The 10,000-nt window shown below is 39.1% G+C and overlaps 1 long non-coding RNA gene across 1 annotated transcript in view; it reads left to right on the plus strand.

Moving 5' to 3' along the window:
* Positions 1-6,077: 6,077 nt before the first annotated feature.
* Positions 6,078-10,000, plus strand: part of LOC138052186 (uncharacterized) — a 10,941-nt gene continuing 7,018 nt past the window's right edge. Inside the window, exon 1 of the long non-coding RNA XR_011133021.1 lies at positions 6,078-7,078. This is a non-coding gene — a long non-coding RNA (uncharacterized lncRNA). The remainder of the gene's footprint in view (positions 7,079-10,000) is intronic.

The following is a 10,000-nucleotide window of genomic DNA, read 5'->3' on the forward strand; positions in this document are numbered from 1 at the left end:
AACGTGGAATTCTCTCGTCAGGTGGTGAATTTTCCTATAATAAATGACGTCCCTATTCGAGACCATATCACCCCCCCCTCCATTACAGTGGGCTTGAATATTTTAAAGTTCCCCGATATTTTAAAACTCTATACTTGTCTGCTTCTTTATAATCATTTATGTGATGCTAAATCCTCCAATTTCTTATTACTACTATTATCGAGCAATATATATATTTATAATAAAGTTTCTATATAACGCGCGCTCTCATTGGTTTAAACAGCGTGCTTTATGAGAGTACAAAGCACGGAACAAACGAAAGCTCACGCCATCATCCGCAGAAATGGCAGATGAATTTCCGAATTTTACCTTGGGTATTATTGAAGCTGTCAGTTAAAGGCTTGCTCAGATATTCTGTCAAGTGCTTTGGATGGAAGACCTCAACCGTCGCCCGGTCCAGCAGTTCTTTCAAGCTCAGAAAGTCCTCACGCTGGAGTTCTTCATTTACAAAATTCCCAACAGGTTTTCAGATTCCAGCCGCAAGTAATGAACAGTTTGTTTTCCAATTGTCGTGTCTGAAACGTGCAGGTTTTCATGGGCAACAATTCGGCCGGTTTTCACTGAACTTAATTATTTAGATCCTCTTTTTGCTGTTTTTTACGGACTGAACCGAACATTGAGGCACCTGTCTTTCCATAAATTCGCATTTTGTGTGATTTCTGTCAAGCCACTTTCCAGTTGATTGATGTTTTGACAAGCCTTTGTTTCATTAACCAATCAAATAATTTTAAACATTCTTACAAGCGCTCTGATTGGTCCAAAGTAGCGTGCTTTATCAGAGTATAAAGCACTGTGCTGACGACATCTCAGTTCGCCACAAGCAGCGCGCGCTTTGAAAATAAAGTAGAATTTTTGAAGAAAATTACTTGTTTTTTATCATAAAACAAATAAAGAAGCCTTGACTGTGCTCTGTTCTGTTGTAAAGCACTTAGGAAGCGGCTAGAGCACTCAAGAAGTAGGGAGAAAAACTCGCCTATCGGCTCGTGTTTACCCCAACACTTCTTTAGTGCTCTAGCCGCTTCCTGCGTTCTTTACAACAGAACAGAGAACAGTCAAGGCTTTTTTATTTGTCAAATACTAATGCTATACTACTCGTATGTATAAATGCAGTCCTCCTTTCCTTTTCATAGTCTTGGGTCTTAGGTTATGCCAGCATGTAAGTATTATTTAGTTGTCAAGTTACTTAACCCAATGTATCCTTTTTTCCTACTTTGTTTTCTTTTCTCCATTGTTTTTATCATTAGAGCATAGTGTTAGTTCTACTATTTTCCGCTCTTTTTCTTCTTTTTATCGTTTCTGTATACATAACCTACATTGATATAGGTCCGCAAATTGGGAAATTTCCGGAAAATCTAAACCATTTTAGTTTGGTCTGTTCCATTTCAATTTCTTGTATTTTTGTCCCTGATGCAAATGGAAGCCCATGCAACCCTCCCTGAATTCTCAGCCCGGCTTCCCCGATCGTTATTTACCTCCCTTACCGACAAGCAAGCAAGCAAGCAAGCAAGCAAGTAACTTTATTTATCCCGCACTTATCGCACATGAGCGAAGGTTAAATGCGCAAAATGTACTACGCAGGCTTGCACTCTAAAAGCCGGTGGATAAATACACACCCCTGAGGGTCATTGTGTTGCTTGTAATTTGTCGTAGTAATCCCTCAAGGTTTTTTCCATGGTTTTTTGCGTTTCCTCTTTCAAGAATGTGCAGATAGTGCATTTCTCAGCAACTGCACTACTCTCGCCGGCTGATTTAAGAGTAGTATTCATAGCACGTTTGAATAGGGAATGTCCTCCGAATTGATTAAGAAGATAAACTCCTTTGTAAATTGTATTTAGTTGTAGTGAACTTCTACTGAGACTCAAGTCAACTTTGCTTTTTCTCCTTATTGAAAATTCATGACGGGAAAAGTTTGGTTATAAAAAATGGAAAAATCTGCTGAAGCCTTGTGGTTTTCCAACCAAGAGGTGTTATTTCAAAAAGTGGCAACTCCTTTGTGAAAGCGCCGTCCATTCAAACTATCAAATGGTAGAAAAACTGAGAACTATGAAAGAAACAACGTGTTACGAAAATGCCACAGGGCGTGCTTTAACGACTTAACTGAAGCTTAAGTCTGACTGTTTTTTCTCCTTATTAGAAAATTAACGCGACAATTCAATGAGTTCCCAGAGCGTGATTTAAGCTTCTGTCACAAAGGAGTTAAACTTCGCATCTACCTTACGAAATGCTGCCGCGAGTGCTTTAAACAACCTTTACTAAAGAATTAACTGATCTTTTCTCAAAGATTGAAACTTTATGGTAACTCTGCCTCGATAGATAGTTAAATAAACTGTAATGGGGGGTCAAAATCTAGTGGGGTCCAAATTCTCTAGGACACTCCTGTGCTTAAGTTGACTCTAATATATGTAATCAGAGCCGTTTTCACAGTTAGTTTTTCTCATTTGCATTACAATGTAATCAGGCTAACGTGGGTGCGAGGCAATTTCGGGTTAAAACTACAAAATAGACCGAAATTGCCTCACATACTTGCTAGATTACATTGTAATGCAAATGAGAAAAACTAACCGTGAAAACGGCTATTGGGATCTGAAAAAAGAACAAAACAAAACAAAACAAAAAAAAAAAAAAAAAAAAAACCAAGACAGAACGACTACAATAAGCGCCAAAAGGGTTTAGTTGAGCCACTTCCGCTTTTAAGGAATCTCCGACAAATCCCTCCCCCAAAGTCTTTCCATCTAACCCCCTCCCCCAAAAAATGTTGTTTTTTTATTGCCAACTCTTCCTTTTTCCCATACCAAAATTTAAGGGGGGAGGCGGGGGGAAGAGGGGGGAGTTCAAGTGGAAAATGATTTTTCCCTAACTGTTGTCTTCCCAATGAATGAAGGGGTAGTTTCTAAAGAAACTGTGGTGCTGCGTCGGTGGGGAAGTAGTATACAAAAATTTGGTTTTATCAACGGAGTTGATAATGTAAATTGGCCACCGTACAGAGATTCTAAAAGCTGACGTTTCGAGCGTTAGCCCTTCGTCAGAGCGAATCCAAACAACTCCGTTGATAAAACCAAATTTTTGTTTTCTTCCCAGTTCAGTGTCTCAACTATTTTTGTTGCTTATTGTAGGTATCAACTCGCTTTTTAAGACCATAGTGCCTATTAATCCACCCAGGAAAAAATAATATTGGAACAAGCTGACAGGATTAACAGTATTAGATCCCATAGCACATAGTCACTAATCGACTGGTTTCTAACAACGAAGAGAAAAACAAGCAATGTTTTTGATGTTAAGTGAAGCTATTATCTCCGCATTTATGAACGCAATTTTTGCAATTGCGTAGAGAAGCCTGAAAACTTTAGGATTTCAGCGGGGTTCAAGATGAACCCGTGACCTCGCGGTACCGGTGCGATGCTCTAACCAACTGAGCTATGAAGCCACTGACGTTGAAAGCGGGTCATTTGTGGGTTCTAATGTTCCCGTGAGGAATTAATCAACGATAAAATGATCTATGAAATGGATCATATATATGAACTGCGGATATGAACTCAAGATCATAGCTTCACTTGATTTCATATCATTTCATCGTTGATTCAGTGGCTTCATAGCTCAGTTGGTTAGAGCATCGCACCGGAATCGCGAGGTCACGAGTTCAAACCCCGTTGAAGTCCTGAAGTCTTCAGGCTTCTCTACGCAATTGCAAAAATTGTATTCATAACTGCGAAGATCATCGCTTAACTTGATTTTATATCCGCAGTTCATATGTATGATCCATTTCATACATCATTTTATCGTTTTTGATATTCTTGAATTCTATTCAACAATATCAGAACAGCTCAAAAATGCCAAGACAAACACCGCTGTTACAGATGCGGGCATTGAAATCGTCCTGTCATCTTAAAAAAAGCTTTTGTTCGATAAAAATGAACCTTGGATCTGAAGTTTCAAGGGCACCCAACGAGCAAATGAAGCCAAAAGCATTTGAAAATCATTTCTAGGCTCCTTGTAATGTATAAAGACTGTCTAAAGAGATATTTTTATCACCTCGAAGAATTTGATCTGTTCGGATATCTTAGCTGCGAATTGAAATGTTCTAAAATTTTAGGGAATGATATTTTTATTTCAGAAATTGTTAACTGAGCGTTCTAAGAATTTTTAACCGAACCATTTTCTCATCCGAAACTGCTGGGTGATGTTTTTGTTAAGTGCCAAAAATTGCAAAAAATATCCCTTCCGAAAACGTAAGGAACCCCGGGTAAGGAACTACCTTTCACTGCCAAGTGCGAATCTTTTAGGCGATACATGTATTTTAGTAAAGGAAACTGTAACTGTTTGGCAACGTAGAACCGAAATTCTTAGAACAGTTTGACTATCCCGAACAAATGTTTCACCGATGATTATCGTTGGGCTTTGCATCTTATTACACAAGCTGTCATCAGCATACCTGGACGAAGTTTCAGTTTGTACAGGAAGGACGGGCTGGCGCCTGGATCAGGCGACAAGACTGCGAAATCTTTGCCGGTCTCGGCTTAAAAAATGCAGTGCAGAGAAATTTCAAAGTGGTTTAATAATCACCTAAAAGACGTCACGCTCAATCTAACAACCGGCAAATGCTATCCATTCAGAAAGCCTCATCAACGCTCAATCAACAACAGTTAATGGCACATTTCCTCCGATTCGTTGCTGAAACCCGAGTCATCACTGCATAAACACCGAAGTCTAAGCTCTGAGAATACGGAATGGAGTTTTCGACGTGTGTCAAGGGTATGAGGAGATGAATGTTGTAAATAACAGAAATAATTTTGGGAATCTGTGGCCTTGCGAGTGTTTACAAGTTGATTGGCCGTTGCCATTGATAGAAACCTTGACATCAAGAAAAGCAATTGAAGTCCCAGAAATTTCTATGGTGTTTAAGTGCCGAGTGAAAAGAACTGACGAAATTAATGACCTGCTTGCCAAAAGGTCAACTCTAGATGTACTTTGTCTTATTTCTACACATGTATGTAGTACATGTATATATGCTCTATTTCTCTACTTGTATCCATATATCTTCGGTTAGTCTTCATCATTTTGAATAAAAAGTGTATATGTAGTTTGGGTTAAAAGTCGTGTTTTATGTCGGCCAATAGACCTTTAGCTACCTTTTTAGCTTGTACGTTTTATTTTCCCATTTCAGCCCAAGTGATGTTCTTAAGGGAATTTTCCTTTTGTTAGTGTATGCGTGCATGAGACGACCGTTTAAAAGAAACGTCAAATGGACACTAGACAGGGATGGCGGAGCCGGGGGGGGGGGGGGAGGGGCTGGGGGTCCTTAGCCCCTCCAATTTCAAGCAAAAAATAAAATAAGAAGTGAAACATCTGTCATTTTACGGTTGATCCACGTTTATATTTTTGATACCTCGTGGAGAATGCTGAAAGTAGCATATCTGAGCTTCAAGATTTCAAATTTTTTTCGGCAGAGAATTCCCCCAGAACCCCCTACAAGTTAGCGTCTCCGGCTTTGCAATACACAAAATACGCTCCGCCGTCACTGCTAGAGTGACTTCACGAAATGAGGAAACAAAACGTACAAGCTGAAAAGGTCCATTCCCTCTCATAACTTTACCACAACAGTTTCATGTTTTTGGCATTTCACCAAATTTGAAGAAGAGATAATATACGACAAAACACAATTGCGTAAAAATAAACAAAAAATGAAAGAACAGATGGTCAAACGCTTGTGAAAGCATTTAACAAGAAATATTAAAGATAAAGTTTTTCAATGCAGCATTAGGACATTTACATAAAATCGCACTTAGAAATGTCATCTAAGATATTCAAATATTCAAATCTCTGTTGACAACTTTGACACTTGAAGAAATTTTAATCTAGACAATGATGTTAGATACATCGAACTTTACCCCTAATATTTCTTTTTTAAAATAAATGAAAAAGAAACAGAACTGTCCAAGGTTCATCCCTTCGGTGGTCCGGTTCAGATTTTGAACTATGTCCTTTCGGATTGCAAATTAATCTGTCGTACTAAAATAAAGGACACGGTATCTTAATAATTCGAAAACCACAGAGGTTTAATATCCTATTAAATTTGCCGATGCCACTGTTAACGAGCGGGAAAATGTGAACGCATCGGAAAATATCTCACGAGTAGCAGCAGATCAAGTTGAATGAAAAAACCACTAGGATTCGTTTCGTTACAGGAAGTGGCGCATTTATCACGTTCGCGTCGTTGACAAGTACCCATATGTTTGATTTATGGATTTAATCATCCTACGTCGGTTACATTTGTGAAGACGAACGAATTTTGAGGATTTGTTTGCTTTTGACAGGTAGTTAATACCACAATCAATCGGAACACCCCATGGACAATTAGCAACACAGGCAAATGACGAGCACTTGATAGCAAATTACCTTTCATCCTATCCCCATTGTGCCCAAACAGTGTCTTTTTCCCAGTTTTGTAATTTGAAGACAAATTCAAATCTCATATCTCAGGCTTTAAGGCTATTAAACCGATCCAAGACGTGAATTTTCCAAGACTCAGAAAAAAGAATGCAGACGAATGCTTCGACGAGTGTTTTCCATCATAGAAAGGCACATGAGATCAACTGCCAATCAAACAAACAAATGCCACATTGCTGCTCCACGCCTACCTGAATGACACCCGGGGAATGACAGTGAAGATGTTGAGATTATTAATTCTCTCTCTTCTCTAGAAGTCAGGCGAAATCAACAATCCAATCGCACTTGAGTGTGGACGACTTGAGTAACTGGTGGATAACCCGGCCATTGATTACAATGGCATTTGGCGGCATTCTCTGCAGTCAATGAAATAAATGTTCACATTCTTATTCAGTGACATGCAAATGAGGTGGTCTTGATACAAAACATGATGTTTAACTTTGCACGGGAGAGCTCAATCAAGAACCACGTGATGATATGAATGACAGCTTAAATCCGTTTTGTCATTGTGACGACTGATAGCGGTCACGAGTCTCTATAAATCCGACAACGCCACAAGGCGGAGTCATTTTCATCTGGGAACGTCAGAGTAAAGGTGAGTGCAACATCTTTTGTGACTATCTACTGCAGATTCATTGTAAATGGTCCAATTCGACCTTCTCGCAGTCTTGCCGTGTCTTCAGGAATTTCCGAATAACCGAACTGCTTAGTGTAAATCGCTACGAGTTGCATATCGTGTGTGAAGATAATTATGTAACATTAATTCTAAGTTTGAGCACATGGCTTTTTGACTGTAGCAAATGATCTTCGATTTGCTTATGCCTTGAGTTTGTCCCCGCAAGTGCAAACCATTTTCTGTTAGGGTGGATATTTTTGACACCTTATTTAGCATCGTTATACAAATGAGTTGTAAAGAAATATAAAAGCAGTATGCGATGTGTAACTGTGATAGCTCCTTTTCGGATCCGAGCATTTGTTAACGGCAGGGGTATTTTGCAATTCTTCATAAAACCCGATATTTGATGGTAATAAGTGTACATATACGCAACAATTACTAAACGCTACCATCTTAGAAATTGGAGCTTAGACCTAACTAAGGAGAAATGCACTACCATAATTGAAAGTTAACCGTTCGGCGTTCGACCCATTTAATTAACTTGAAACCAGCACTTTTTGTCCAAAGGACCTCGCACACTGACCACTCAGATAGAATTTTATATAACGAAATAAAAGCGAGAGCAAAAATACTTTTTGCTGTTGGTTTGCAGTGTTTATAATTAAGATTAAAATGCGCAGAATTTAGAGTTTAAAGTAATTAATTGTTTCACCTAGTTTCATGCTAGTTATTACACCTTCAACGTAAAGAAAATCCGCTCATCTGCTTTGTGTTTCAAGGCAGATGCACGGTTCATTTCTCCTTTTTTTTTCGTTCACTTGTGCAAGAGTTTCTAGGGAAGTTGCCCAACCCTAAAATGATCTGTGTTCCAGTTCAAGGTTCAATAATTGAAATGTGACAAGTAGTAAATCACGCCTGGACAATTGCTATCTCGGGAGGCCTGTATCAAGAATTGAGCGATGTCTTCACACCGAATCGTGTCGGTGACAAATGAATGACTGAAAGAGGAAAAAAATGCTGTCGATTCTTGTCAGGAAACGACATTCTGGCGTTTTCGCACAAAACCAAACCAAACCAAATTTTGGCTGCAACCATTGCTGATTTGGCGTAACACTTCAAATCTTAGTTGCTTTCTGTGCTAATGCACAATTAATGAAATTTGGCAGACTGAGTGTCAGCTTCGTGACTGTACGCATTGATTCGTAATAATATGCAGAGCTTTGAACAGAAGTAGACTGTTAAGGGGTTCTAAGCACAAAAGCCACAACACCATTTTTTTGCAGAAATTCGGAAACTAAGCTAGCCGACACCCTCGAAATTTTAAATGCCGTTTCGCCTCTTTTCAACTTATCAAAATCACACCGTTACTGTGACTCTTTGTTTCTTAATTATAACATGAGACAATTAATGCAAGAGAATATACCAATTTAATCACGATGTCCTGTTGTCATGTTTTGAATACTGAGCTGTGGACTTTGACGTATGGCAATTCAAAGTACATGTAACATTGAGATTATCACACATTAGCCCTTTTGATTCACCCCGGAAAGCGGAACAAAGTTTGAGTGTGTTTATCTCGCGTATTATTTCATAATTACACTGAAAAACAAGCAAAAACCAGTGGGGATAATGGCTTTAAACAACGTTTCATTTATCATTTTTCGTGCTTTTTTATTCTTGAGAGTCACTGTTTTGAATTATTGGTGAAAATTTTGAATGTTAAGGAGTTTTAAATTCGTTGGGGACATTTCTCGTCTCGGTCCATTAACACGCAAGAAAGAACTTGGTTTTACAAGGATTACGATCATGTAGAGGACCTGTTTTCAGGGTCGTCTAAAATATCTTGTGGGAAGTTCCGCCTTTATTATGCAATTTATTGACTTGATGAGACCTTGATCCCTTGAGATAGGTCGATTATATTGTGTGACTTTATCGGCTTCAACTTTGATTGGGGTAAACGTAATCTTGAGTGTGCAAAGTAGACATGCAGCATATTTTGCGCATTGGCTTTTCTGGGTGTTGTCTGCTCCGGTGAGTACAATTGATACGCTTCTTTTGCTGACTACGTGGCTGAAATATTGCAAAGACATCAGTTGTATTTTTCTTTTGGTCTTGTTTTTTGAACATTTATTTCGCGACATACCAGGAGAAAGAAAGAAAGAATCTCTCAAGGTTACTTTCCACCGGACTAAATAGACGCTATTTTCAATGAATGATTTGCCAGTAATTGGAAAATACTTATGCGTAAAGGATTCCGGGATCGCCAGGGGCCAAACATCAATCAATCAATAACTTCATTAATGTGTCGGGTAGATCTACGTAGCTTACATATACGTAAACTAATTGGACACCTAATTACTAGTGAATTAAAAGTGAAGACGGAATATCTTAATCTGATTGAAAATACTAGCTTCTTACTAACTGAGCGCGAGGGCCGTACTGGGAAATATTGGCCCGAGGTCGGGGCAGTACGGACCTAGCCTGTTCCAGGCTCTCAGATAGTCGAGAAAACGAAAAGAACTGCGTGTGAAAAGCGAGTGGGGGCTTGGGTCGAGGCGAGGCGGGAGAGCCTGTAAGCATCTCTTTAAATTCTTCATTCCGCCCACTTTGCAAATAACCTTTCGCATGTCAAAATGTCAATGTCAAAGTGTTGAAAAAGGGCGGCATTGTGTGGTCCCACGCGAGTTCAAGCGCGATTCTTTTATTGTTGTTCAAAGGTGATGCGTTAATTCTCGCTTGTGCGAGTACGTTAGCCAGAATTTAAGGCACTTTTAGGAAAATAACTTTACAAGCGAACGAAGGCATTGTCAAAGCAACCGGGAAACGAGTGTCAAGGAAATCACCGACGGGAGATTTAGCAAATTCGACCAAAAGACACGACCAGTACAAAAGCTGCGAGTT

This window comes from Montipora capricornis, chromosome 6 (assembly GCF_036669925.1).
Source record: "Montipora capricornis isolate CH-2021 chromosome 6, ASM3666992v2, whole genome shotgun sequence".
NCBI classification, from domain to species: Eukaryota; Metazoa; Cnidaria; class Anthozoa; order Scleractinia; family Acroporidae; genus Montipora; species Montipora capricornis.